General features: G+C 42.7%; 1 protein-coding gene across 1 annotated transcript in view; it reads right to left on the reverse strand.

Moving 5' to 3' along the window:
* The window catches only part of LOC308499492 (uncharacterized protein), a gene marked incomplete at its 5' end in the record, with an annotated part of 29,737 nt that overhangs the window by 6,399 nt on the left and 10,089 nt on the right, over window positions 1-13,249 (reverse strand). Inside the window, one exon of the mRNA XM_081052994.1 lies at window positions 1,854-1,951. The remainder of the gene's footprint in view (window positions 1-1,853; window positions 1,952-13,249) is intronic.

Here is a 13,249-nt window from a genome sequence, read left to right on the forward strand (position 1 = left end):
TATAGGAAGTATGGGAACTTCATCTGAACAACAAATTTCTGACATTAGAATTTCAAACAAGTAAACAAAAACCCTTTATACTTACAGGGTGTTAAAATTAAAGTGTTGGCTGAGACACCAAGAAGCAATAGGTGCTACATCCTAAAGGAAATACTAGGTCACATAAGGATTGTTGGAGGTTGAAGGGAGGCCATTTGGATGATTTTTTATTTATTTATTTATTTGTTTGTTTGTTTGTTTTAAGAAAGGTGTGTTCTCACTTCCCACAGAAGTAAAAGATTGGGGTCACCTAATGTCAAGAGGAAAGGACATAAGTGGGACTCTGGGTAGGAAGAGAAGAGCCAGCTAGCCACTTGTGCAGAGTGAAGGGGGCTGCTGCTCCTCTGAGTTTGTCTAGGGGAAGAACGTGTGTGTGTTTCTTCATGGCTCAGACCTGGGTCAATCACGAGCGAGAGCTGGAAGGGGGAGCCTTAGGTGCAGGCCTGCGTTCGAAGAGGGGAAGCAGAGGGAGAACACCAGGTTCCTGGGGGCTGAGGAAGTAAGGTACCGCTCAGATGGAGAGCACATTGGCCTGAATCCAGGGAACTGCAGCTGAGACATCACCAGCTGTGGGTGCCATCTCCCAAGAACCTGCAAAAGCCTCTGTGCAATGTGGTCTATATGTTTACCAGGCCCCGAAAGCTGTAGGCCATTTTACAACTTCACCAGACAACACGTCGGCCCCTCCCCACTTCTACCTCCCCCCATTCCAACCCTAGAAGGGTCAGAAACTGCCAGGAGCAAGGAGAGGAAGACCTTCCACTTCCACAGCTTCTCACCTGCACAAGGCTTCGCACTGGGGTAAGAGTAAGACCTCATTTTTAACCAAGTTCTAAGTTTTCATTATGACATAGGAAGAGACTCAGTAGCACAATCTGAGGTGACCCTGGGACCTTCTGTTACTCGAGAATGCTCGAAAGAATCCTGACACTCTCTGGTTTTATTTTGTCCTACACAGAGTAAGAAATTCCCCCACTGAATACATGTTATAGGGATAGTGGGAGACATACATAAAGATGCTTTCTGGTTATATTCCACATGCAGAGTTTTAATTACACGTGCCTAATGTTGTTTCTTACCTATAATTTCCTTGTTCTTACTTGAGAGAGTAATGTGGTGTGTGACAAAGAGTCCTGTAGACCTTCAGCATTCCCTCTGGTCCCAAGAGTTGGCAAATCACAAGGCAGCCATCTAGAAACACAGCATCTACACGGCGGTTGGAGTACTCCACTGCTGATAAGCATCAGACAATGTTCTACCACTATTTTACTCATTTTTTCATGATATTCGTGGCAGCAAGTACTTCTTTCTGAAATTATGTTTGCAGAGATCAATTTGTTTTTATAGAAAGACTGGTTTTGACACAAGAAGGTCATCATAATATTCTCCCACTGCCAAAGAAATACTGATATAACCTTTCGTTTTTTTCCTAAGCTGATGCTTTAAAAAGAAGTGAAATAAACATTGAGTTTGGTACTGTATGTTGCCGTTTTTATTCACAGTGCTGCTTTCTTCCAGATGTCTCCTCATAACACTATAAGGGCTTTCTGGATCACATAATAACGCTTTGGCCAGTTTATTGCCGGAAGCAGGGCTTCACTCAGTCTAGGGTTTGTTTGTTTGTTTGTTTGTTTGTAATAATGCAGCAACATGTGGAATCTCACGATAGGAATCACACAGCAGGGCCAGCCTCAGGAAGTACTCCTGAGGAACTACAGACACTTACTTGAGAGAGTAGCAGCACCCTACCCACAGGCCTCAGCTTCCTCCTTTCCCTCCCGTCTCCTGGTTCACCAGCGCTCCCGCTTACTCACAGTATCTGCTTTCTTATAACCACAGTTTCTCATGCTTGCCATTCCTGCTGACCCTTCTGTTCAGCAAACAGTGGTCTGAGTCTCTCAGCTTCTCTATTCTGAAATCCCAAAAGACAAGTTTTACTCAGCTTGTATTTTCCAACCAGCCTCCCCGCCCAAGTCATCTGTGGGCTGATCAAGCCTATAGAAAGGGCTGCCTTTGGGTCGGGTGCCCCTCTCCGGCTCCGTCAGCTGTGGGGAACAAGACCGTGTGGTATGCAAACCATAGTCACTGCCCGCTCACCAGAGGTGGAAAGCATGGCTGGCAAGGGTCAGCAGTTCTGGGACACAACCAGAAAGTTTAAGAGCAGGTCATTCTACCATGTTCAAAAATCAAAAGGAGCAGTTTGGGGATAATGAGGACTTGAACCAGGGCAGCGGGAGTTAGAAAGAAATATCAGGAGATATTTGAGAGTAAGGATGACAAAACTCCACGAATGCCTGGAGGGGGTGGGGGAAGCGTGAGTAGAGAGAAAACACGGAGGCTGAGATGACTCCCTGTCTTCTTGCTGTGCCTCTTGAGTAAAACCTGGTACTTGCTATTTTCCCTGAGACAGAATATGAGAGGAAGGGGGGCAGGGGTATTTTTTGGTTGTATTTGGTGGATGGGGAAGATGGGACATGGGGAATTTGCCACAGGTAAAGATTAAAGTTGGAAATTCATTCAGAGGGCTGGGCTGCAGGTGCAGATTTGAGAGCCCCCAGAACATGGTTGGAACTGCAGCCGTCTGGCACATGAGGAGAAAAGCAGACTAGAAGTAAGCCTTGGGCAGTACCAATCTTGACCATATGGGTAGAGAAGGGCTAGTGAAGGAAATAAGAGTGAGAGGGATAGAACTGGGAGTGGGAAAGGTTCATCGGGTTTGTACCGTAGGATGCCTTGCCTTGTTTGCCAGCACCAGGCACTATTCTTAGCACTGGAGATAAGCAGCAAACAAGGTTACCAAGGTCCCGACTCAGGGGCATGCACTCTAGAGACAGCCAGACAATAAAATATCACAACAATGGAAAATAACGTATATCTTGAAGTCAGAAGAGGGGTTGTTCCTAGAGTAACTGACAGTATCAAATGTCAAGAGAGCTAGGATGAGGACTGAAAGGGAGACATTGCACTTGAGAATTAGGAAATCAATGGTGTGGTATTGTGAATAAGGGCCCCCAAAGATGCCCAGTTCCTAATCCCTGGAACCTGAAAATATTACCTTATATACAAAAGCAACTTTGCAGATGCAGTTAAGGATCTTAAAATGGGGCAATTGTCGTGGATTATCCAGGTGGGTCCTAAATGTAACCACAAGTGTCCTTATAAGAGGGAGATTTGGCTGCAGAAAATAAAACAGGAAATGTGACGACGGAGGCAAAAGGTTGCAGTGATACATGACAGGGCTCATGAGCCAAAAAATGCAGGGGCCTCCAGAAGCTAGAAAAGACAAACAGATTCCCCTTTAGAGCCTTTAGGGGAAGCAAGCCCTGCTGGTATCCTGAATTTAGCCCAGTGAAACTGATTTCAGACTTCTGGCCTACCGACCTCTAAGAGAGTCAACTTATGTTCTTTTAAGCCACCCAGTTTGTGGTAATTTGTTACAGTAGCAATAGGAAATTAATACAAATGGTAACATGACTGAGAACAGTTTGGTGGGGAGAGCGAGAGAAAGATGTAGAATAAAAGAAAATTGCTCTTAGATGATGAGTGAGAGGTTCAGATGAGATAACAGAGAATCTGTCTTTCAGGGAGTTTTCAAACATATCTTATTTGACCCTCTAAGAAAAAGCATCAAAGAAAAGAGCTGAAGACCTGATTAACTGATTAGTTCAATACCCCCAAAATGCAAGCCGTGTTGAGGAAATACCATGACCTTCAGCCTATCTTAGAAGAGCTAAGCGACTGGGCAGGAGAATTCAGGGGCTTCCAGGGCAACTCTGGAGAGTAAACCATGCTGGCCCATCCTGGTCTGCACACACAAACACCAGACCCAAAGCCTTTGCTCACCACTGATACTGTGACCCAAAATCCTGCATCTGGCACAGATCTTATATCTCTCCATTGACAGAAATCCAGGCCGACCACTGAGGCAGAGCCAACAGAAAATGGCCTCATCTGGCCAGTCTGTAATTTAGGCACAGATATTTTGCATTTTACCTCCCTTCTCAGGTTCAAAAGGATGACTACCAAAACCAAAGTACTTCTGAACTGTAAAGCCTAGAAGGACATAAGCTTTGGGAAAGGGGGAAAATTATTAAAATCACACAAAAGATGGAGACTAGCTCATAGGGGCCGTGCGATAAGAAAAACCCAGCCACAGGCCCACACTGAGCACCAAAGGTGTCCCTTCCTCATGCCAGAACGTCATATTGGAACTAGTCCTGATGGAAAGCTCTCTATCCTCAGAAACAGGATAGCCCTAATGTGAATTGGAACTTTTCGTAATGATTCAGAAACACCAAGTACAGACGATACAAGTTAAAGGCAAGTTCAGCCTATGGGCTCATTATGCTACTCACACTGCACCAGTGTGACCCGACCCCCATGGGAAACCCCGGCGGCCTTACTGCAGCACTGCATTGTACAGAATATCCCAGTAGTGATCCTGAGGCTTCCCAATAAGGTCAACCCATGCCCTGGCCACTAAGGCGGAAGACAGGGAAACAAATTATAGAAAACACTTCCCTCAAAACTGGGTTAAAATGTACAATTGCATCAGAGGACTAGGTTAACTGTCAGCTAGGAAACTCCCTTATTCAGGACAACTTACAGGGTCTGGCAATTAAGGTTGTGAACTTGTTGCAACGATGTTGCTAACCTTTTTTGATATCAGAGGGATTATTCATTATGAATTTGTACCAAATGGACAAACAGCTAACCAAGTTTACTCTTTGGAAGTGCTGAAAAGGCTGCCTGAAAATGTTAGACGACTTGAACTTTTCTCCAACAATTCATGACTCTTGCATCACGACAATGCATCAGCTCACATGGCACTGTCTGTGAGGGAGGTTTTAGCCAGTAAACACATAACTATATAGGAACACCCTCCCTACTCACCTGATCTGGCCCCCAATGACTTCTTTCTTTACCTGAAGATAAGGAAATATTGAAAGGAAGACATTTTGATGGCATTCAGGACTTCAAGGGTAATACAATGACAGCTCTAATGGCCATTCCAGAAAAAGAGTTCCAAAATTGCTTTGAAGGTTGGACTCGGCGCTGGCATCAGTGCATAGCTTCCCAAGGGGAGTCCTTCAAAGGTGACCATAGTGATATTCAGCAATGAGGTGTGTAGCACTTTTCTAGGGTGAGTTCGCAAACATACTTGTCCAACCCTGTATTCCTTGACCAGGTGTGGAAGGCATTGTTGGATGTTCTTTCTTAGGAATTTAATGCTACGAAGAGAAAATGGGCATCTATTCATAATTTAGGTAATAAACAGGCATTAGATGTTGGGAAAGAACTGCTAGTGGACCAAAGTTCTAGGATTTGACTCCAACTGTCCCTCCATTTTCTTTGTAAAGTTATCTTCAAAGTAAGGCCAGCATCCCTCTTTTAAGGTTGGAGATGATTAAGACATTCGGAAATCACAGACTGTGGGATTTAATCCCATTGTGATTGCTGACTTCTAGTATCTGCCTTTGGGTCTGCATGATAGCTCTTGTCTTGCAAACTAGCAAGATTCCTGAATTTGGCAAGGATCCTGCTCTGTGAAGCACTTTCAAGTAGAGTTTTTAGCAATGTCTGTCACGTTTTTCCAAGCCAGTAATAAAGAAAAGATTGACAGGGCAAAGGATGCCATTGAGTTCTCACCTAACAGCACCAAACAACCTCCTAGCTGGCAGGGGCAAGCCAACACATTCAGGGCGATCATGGCCTTTGAGTTACAAAAGCTTTTTTTTAAAATTTAATGTCTTTACCTTACCCGATAACTTTGATAATAACTATTTGAATATTTCCATTTTGCTCTATTCATTAAAGTGGTATTTTCTATTGATATATGTGTGATTAAAAGGAAAATACAATATTGCATTTTTTTTGATGTTTTATAATCTACAGGAAGTGGGGCCAAATGATGCCCTCAAGAGAAATAAAGGACAATGCTCTCATTCTGAGTAAATCTTCCAAAAGGAGGAAAGAGTGGAACAGATGATTACAAATGCTTACGAAGAAGCATCACTTTGCCAATGGTGCAGAGCCTACAATTATGTGCAATTCCCCGTTTACACGTTTCAGTTATGCTGAACATTGAAAAAAATCTAAATGATGGGGAGGAGAAAAGAGAAAGGGAGAGATTTAAGTATTCAATGTAAGGCGTTCATTTAAATAGAGACGTTGCCTCACCACAGCGGGCAATTAAGAGTTTGATAGTCCCACTGGCATCCTATTGTCAAATCATTTTTTTTAAACCATGGATTTGGGATCCTTATAAATCTTCCTTATTATTTTGTAATCAAGAATCGTTCGTCCTGCTCACAAAACAGGATCACTTTTCACTGGTATTTTTTAATGCTATGATTGGTTTTGAATATCTGGAAAAGATAAATCTTCAACCCTTGGAAATAAATCTTCTTTTTCCTCCCTGCCAAATCCATAACATGATCCTTTTCTATCACTGACAGCATCATCAGATACATAGACGTGCCTCGCTCGGTGAGAAGTGTGCGTGATTTTCAGCAAGAACAAGAATGTAGTTAAAACCCCAGACTAAGACATGTGCAGCACGTGTTACAAATTCCTTTCAGTTCTGTCCTGGAGGTGTCCCCTGAAGTCCCAGCTTGATGGTGGGGCTCATTCAGGGCTGACAGCCTTCCAAGCTGGGTGTCCCAGGGAGGAGAGGGAGGAGGCTTTCAGGACCTGGGCTGCAACAGGTGATGTGAAGATATGAATCTGGATGGGTGCAGGGGCTAGGCCTCGTCAGATCCCGAGGGTCTTCCCAACCCCACACCCTGAAGATGAGTTCACAGCAGAATTGGTGTTCTGGGGAGAGGAAGGCAAAACTTAAGATGAGCAAACCAAAGAATCACTCAGAGGCATCAGAAGATAAAGTTTGAGATTCTACAGCAGCATGGATTTTTTTTTCTTGTTCTCTCACATCATTTATAAGTAAAATGTGGAACAAGAGAAGGGGAATAACAGTTAAACTACCTAGAGTTATATAGGATTTTCTACTCCCCCCGCCTTCAACTTTTATTTTTTCAATACATATTTTTTATTTTATTCTTTCAGCTATCCCATGATATAAATAGGGCGAGTATTTATTATCCTTATTTTTGAGACCAGAATAGTGAGGCTCAGAAAGGGGAAATGGCCTCCATGAAGGCATGCAATGAGTCAAAAACGGAGCAAGGAATAATACCCAGTTCTGGTCACGTTTGATCCAAAACACGTACAATACTGGGTTTAAGTATCCCTTCCTTCTCCTTTTAGCGGTTCTCTTTCGAACATGATCCCTCACCAACTGTGGAGTGAAGACAGATCCATCTCCGAGTTGCAGAACTGTTGTTAAAAGGTCCCCCGAAGGGCCCGTTTCTACTGCTTACCTGCAAAGCCAATGTTTGAACCTGTGATGGAAATCCCTTAGAGGCATCTACTGGGATTCCTCCCACCCAGGACTGCTGCAATTAGCTCTGCTAACAACTGTGATTGAGCATGGTTTGTTGTAGTCATTGCTCACTGACAGGCACAGATAAGAGCCACATCTCAGCAAGTGGTGCTCTAAATGGTGCTCCCTGCTTGCTTAAACTCCTGGAAGGACTTTGTCAAGGACACTCTTCCCAAACTGCTAGCAGGAGGCGCTGTCATTGCAGCACCTTCGAAAGCCCACATGGGAGGGTAACAAATCCCCAGCAAGTGTACTGCCATGAGCTGGGGGAAACTGGTCTATGTTCACCAGGCCCAGGATTGGCTGCCCTTCCTTCTTACAGGAAACGTAGATGTGGTCTTGCAGGATTTAGAGAAAAAGGCAGTCTTGGTCTTCCAGACCCTAAGACTTCCATGGTTTCAGCTCTTCCCCACGAGACCACTTGTAAGTGAAAGCTATCATGTGTGGTACATTCATCCTGTGCTTTTCGGACACCGTCCTCTTATCAGTAGCAAAACAAAATGCTGCTTATGAACACCTGCTGGTGAGGATAGCGCCAAGAGGCAGCGTGGGTGTGGGATGGGAGGTGTTGCCCTGGCAGTATATCCAAATTGCTCACACCAAAGGAAGTGTTTCTAGGGAAGCTATCTGAGCAAGAGGTAAACACTTAGTCATTCAAACAGGCCATAAAGGGCTGCTTCATCTCCAATAAGGGAAGGTCTGATTCCAAAGGGCTCACAAAATGGTGGGATAGCATTTCTCTTTTCCATCTGCCCTTTATTCACAATATCCATTCCTTTGTTAAATGTTAAGAGTCTGTTATCAAACCCTTATTGACAAAGTGTGAAATAGCTATAGTTTGACTGGCTGGTGTTATTTCAACAATTTTCTTTTGCATTGTGAGTCTAAATAACAACAACAAAAACTGCAAGCCCCTCTGTGCTCTGAAATGCTGTGCTGTTCACAGCTCATGCCTTTGTACCTTTCTCACTGCTGTTTCCAATGTTTTCTCAAGTCTGTCTACTGTTGCAGTGCTCACTGCTGTTGTCACTCTTGAGGACTTCATCATTTCCTGCCTATACACTGCAAAGTCTCACCTCCTAAAGGGTCTCCCCTGCTCATGGTCCTCCTACCGCATCTCCTACCTACCTCATCACCACCTCCAATGATCCTTCCAAATCACAGGCCTGATCAGACCATCCACAAACCCATCATGGCTCTCCACTGCCTATAAAAATGAAACCCAAACTATAGAACTTAGCATGGCAGTAAAAGCCTTGCATCTAGCCCCCATCTAGTATACCCTTCGTGGATCCTCAGTTCCATCTATTGCCCTTGCGTGAAAGCACCATCACTTTGACTGTGTCTTTGAACATGCCTACGCTATTTACAAAAATTAGCCTTTTTGACTCAGTTCAAATGCCATTTCCTTCAAGAAATTTCCCACCACTTTCTTCCAGTCCAAATTAATTAATTACTCTTTCCTCCAGTTCATCTAGCACCATATATATACTTTGTTGAGATATAATTCACATATCAGATAATTTACCCTTTTTTAAAAAGATTTTATTGGGGAAGCGAACAGGACTATATTGGGGAACGGTGTGTACTTCCAGGACTTTTTTTTTTCCCAAGTCAAGTTGTTCTTTCAATTTTAGTTGTGGAGGGTGCCATTCAGCTTCAAGTTGTTGTCTTTTCAGTCTTAGTTGTGGAGGGCGCAGCTCAGCTCCAGGTCCAGTTGCCGTTGTTAGTTGCAGGGGGCACAGCCCACCATCCCTTGCGGGAGTCGAGGAATTGAACTGGCCACCTTGTGGTTGAGAGCCTGCGCTCCAACCAACTGAGCCATCCGGGAGGCAGCTCAGCTCAAGGTGCCACGTTCAATCTTAGTTACAGGGGGCGCTGCCCACCATCCCTTGCAGGACTCGAGGAATTGAACTGGCAACCTTGTGGTTGAAAGCCCACTGGCCTATGTGGGAATCAAACAGGCAGCCTTTGGAGTTAGGAGCATGGAGTTCTAACCGCCTGAGCCACCGGGCCGGTCCCTGGTTTACCCATTTAAAGTATACAATTTAATAGGTTTTTTTATAGAATAGTCACAGAGTTCTATGCACTCTTTCTAGAATCACCACAATTTTAGAATATTTTAGTCATCCCAAAAAGAAACCCTGTACTCATTAAGAGTCCTTCTCCACGCCACAGCCCTAGGCAACTACTTATCTATTTTCTATCTCTATGGATTTGCCTATTCAGGATATTTCATATAAATGCAATCATGTAACACGTGGTTCTCTGTGACCGGCTTCTTTCACTTAGCATAATTTTCTCAAAGTTAATCCATGTAGCATGAATCAGTATCTGATTCCATTTTATTGTTGAATAATAATAGTCCATTGTATGGTTATCCACATTTTGTTTATCCGTTTGTCCATAGACATTTGAGTTGTTTCAACTTCTTAGCAGTTGTGAATAATGCCTCATATACACTTTGATTATCATTTAATATGTATCGCTTAGTGTTATAGGGTTTTTGTTTGTTTGTTTGGCCTGTGTTTGATTTGTCAGTTGATTATAAACTCCTTGTGGACAAAGACCATCATTTTCACTCTGTAATCTCCACATAACAAGTATTCGATAAATGTTTGACAGATGGATGAATGGGCAGATATTATAGGTTCTCATTATATTATCATATGAATACTCAGATAAAAACATTAGCGTGGAGCCAGTAACTATATTTACTGAAGCCAGTAAATGATAACATTCAAACACTGGTGTCTCTTACATAGACTTTAATCTCTAAACTGTTTCCTGGAATTCCACACAGGGACACTACAATTGATTATGCCATGGAGGCAGTTCCTTTGCTAACAATAATTGTGAACTGGGTGGACAGAAGCCTTGAAGAGGCCAGACTTTTTCTCCTAGATGGACTCCACAGGGTCTTGTCGTTGCTCTTGGCTTGACTTATGTTATTCTTCTCATCTAGAGTGATGGTTCTCAAGCTTAGCTAACCATCAGAATCCCCCATGGAGCTTTTTCAAGGTACCAATTATCTGAGTCCCACCTCCCAAATTATGATCATGTGTTGTGGGTGAGGGCCCAGGTGTTCACATGTTCTAAAAGCTATACAGAGGCTTCTGATGCATAGCCAGATTGGATAATTCATATTTTAAAAGCTGTCCTGAGGTTAGAAAGAATTAATCTCATAGAGCATGTATGAGCACTTTACTCCTGGAGAGTGTTTTACTCATCCTGGGGTCATGCCCATTAATGCTACCTAATATTTATAAGGAACTTTTTATTTGGAAAGAGCTTTGTAGTCATCTTTTATTAGCTAGTCTTGCATGCTGGGTGACCTTGTACAAATCACATAATCCCTTCATATCTTAAATTCCCTCAATGTAAACTGTAGGCAGTAATTCTGACCCACCCTCAAGGTATTGTGGAGACTAATGGAAGACTGTAAGGCACTCAGCAAACAAAAATGTTACATGCATGCTTATTAGACAGGTATGAAGTCCTAGTCACAGCCTTTTAAAATGAAACAAATACCAAAATAAACTCTTAAACAAGCCTTCCAACAACCTTCATCATCATCTGAAGGACCCTTTCCCAGCCCTAAAGTACAATTGCTCCTTTGCACCAAGACTAATAAACAGGCATAATTGCATCACAATGAAAACAGAGCTAATGATAGCAGCAAACAAACATATAACACAGTCCTGAAATATAGTTTAACCTTCTCATTTATCATTCATAATGCAATTAGAGATGATATTTATAAATACGCTCTGCTGAAAACTATTCTTATAAAACATTGTGCGTGTTCACACAAGTCTTTAAGCTGATGTTAATACTGATGTTAAGCCTGAAGTTGTTTTCCAGTTTGCTGATGGTTTTTACATGGCTATGTTAACTTCTTCTCATCATCCCAATGTGGCTGATAGAATATATGGTCAAAACGAGACCTTGAGACCTATTTCAAGATGGAGGTGGATGAGAATGGGGAGACAGAGGAAGAGACTCCAACCTTGGAACCCAAGAAAGGTCTTGTAAAGATGATGACCCACAAGTAAAGGCTCATTTGCATTATATTTTCAGCTTCTTGGAAAAGGGAGTCAGAAAACAAACATGCTTTTCTTTTTTTCTTTTTTTCCATTTTGTTTTGAAAGGACCACAAAATTTCTAGGGCCAGGTCCAATTACATATTCCAGTTCATTTATAATTGAATGGTTTCTGTGACTTTGAATGAGAATTAGTGCCCTCACGCCCACCATGGTGGACGTGAGCCATGAATCCTAAGCGAGCATGATCTTTCTGGGGCCAGTTGACCTTGATCATGCTCTTTCCTCTTTGGGATCTTGAAAGTTGGGGTTGTATTCCAAAGGGCAGTTGTCTGCTTTGGTTAAATGCAGGATCTGCTAACAATTAAATTCTATTAAACAAATACTTACTGAGTACTATATCTGTAGATACTACTGCAGTGCTTACTGTGGAGGCTATCAAGAGTTCACTGAGATGCTTACAGGGCGGCTATCACTCAACGATCTCGGGTCCTTGACTCAGGTCAAGACCAGCAATCTCCCCACAGGGACTACCAAGGCTTGGTCAGCTGACATGCAGGTTCCCTGGGGACTCCTAGATTGGCCTTCAGCAGACACCAAGTTGAAACGTCATTTAAATTCTCACACATTTTTCTATCTGCAATATCACATTAGACCTCTATCAAAATTCAGAGGCTCCTGTGAAAAGAACCTCAGTGCAGGGAGCCTCAATGGTTGGGGAAATCATCTATTATACATAGTTATTGTTTTTAAAATAAGGTTAATTCCAGGGGCAGCCGGTTGGCTCCATTGGTTAGAGCGTACGTAGTGCTGCTAACACCCAGGTCACAAGTTCGATTCTCACTTGGGCCAGTGAGCTGTTTCCTCCACAACTAGATTGAAAACAACGATTTGAAAACAACAATTTGAAAACAACAGCTTGACTTGGAGCTGAGCTGCGCCCTCCACAACTAGAGTGAAAAACAATGACTTGACTTGGAGCTGATGGGTCCTGGAAACACACACTGTTCTCCAATATTCCCCAATAAAAAATAAATAAATAAAAATAAGGTTAATTCCAGCATGTTTCTAACTCAATAATCTTTGAGAGGCTCAGCATTTTTGCTGAACATCCTAAGGGGAGAAAGAACAACATTGGCTTCATTTCAATAGTTAGGAGAAATTAATGCTAATAAATGCCTTCAATGGGATTCACTTAGGTGTCCTGAACACTTTCTTCCATCAATATGGAAAATCCCCAGAAGTATGCACTGCAGATTTTTCCTCTGTAAAGATGCAGATGGTTGTTGTAAGTTGTATGATTTCCTCTGAGTCTTTCAAAATCCTGTTTTTTCCACAGCTCAAGGCAAGCATCCCTGCTCCATGGATCTAGAAGCCAAGATATCATAAAGTAGTTTCATTGCTATCCTCAATGACACATAGGCCACCATGTCCCAGACCATTGCTCTCCTTGAAATCAGATGGCGTTTTAAGACAGAGGAGACACCAGGTACAATTTTCTGGTCTAATGCTTGTTTTACATATCTTTCACAAGGGATCTAAGGATCTTAGATGGAATTGAATCATTCTTACATGTTTACTTTCAAATTCCTGCCCCCCCCTCCTAAAAAAAACATGGAGAAACACTCAACCACTTACTCTTAAATCTCTGTGACTTGAGTCATAAAATACAACCTGGGCAAAGTCAAACAAGGCACTAGAGGGTTGAGAGACAAGGAGAATGTTG

Source organism: Rhinolophus hipposideros (genome assembly GCF_964194185.1).
Source record: "Rhinolophus hipposideros genome assembly, chromosome: 7".
Classification (NCBI taxonomy): domain Eukaryota; kingdom Metazoa; phylum Chordata; class Mammalia; order Chiroptera; family Rhinolophidae; genus Rhinolophus; species Rhinolophus hipposideros.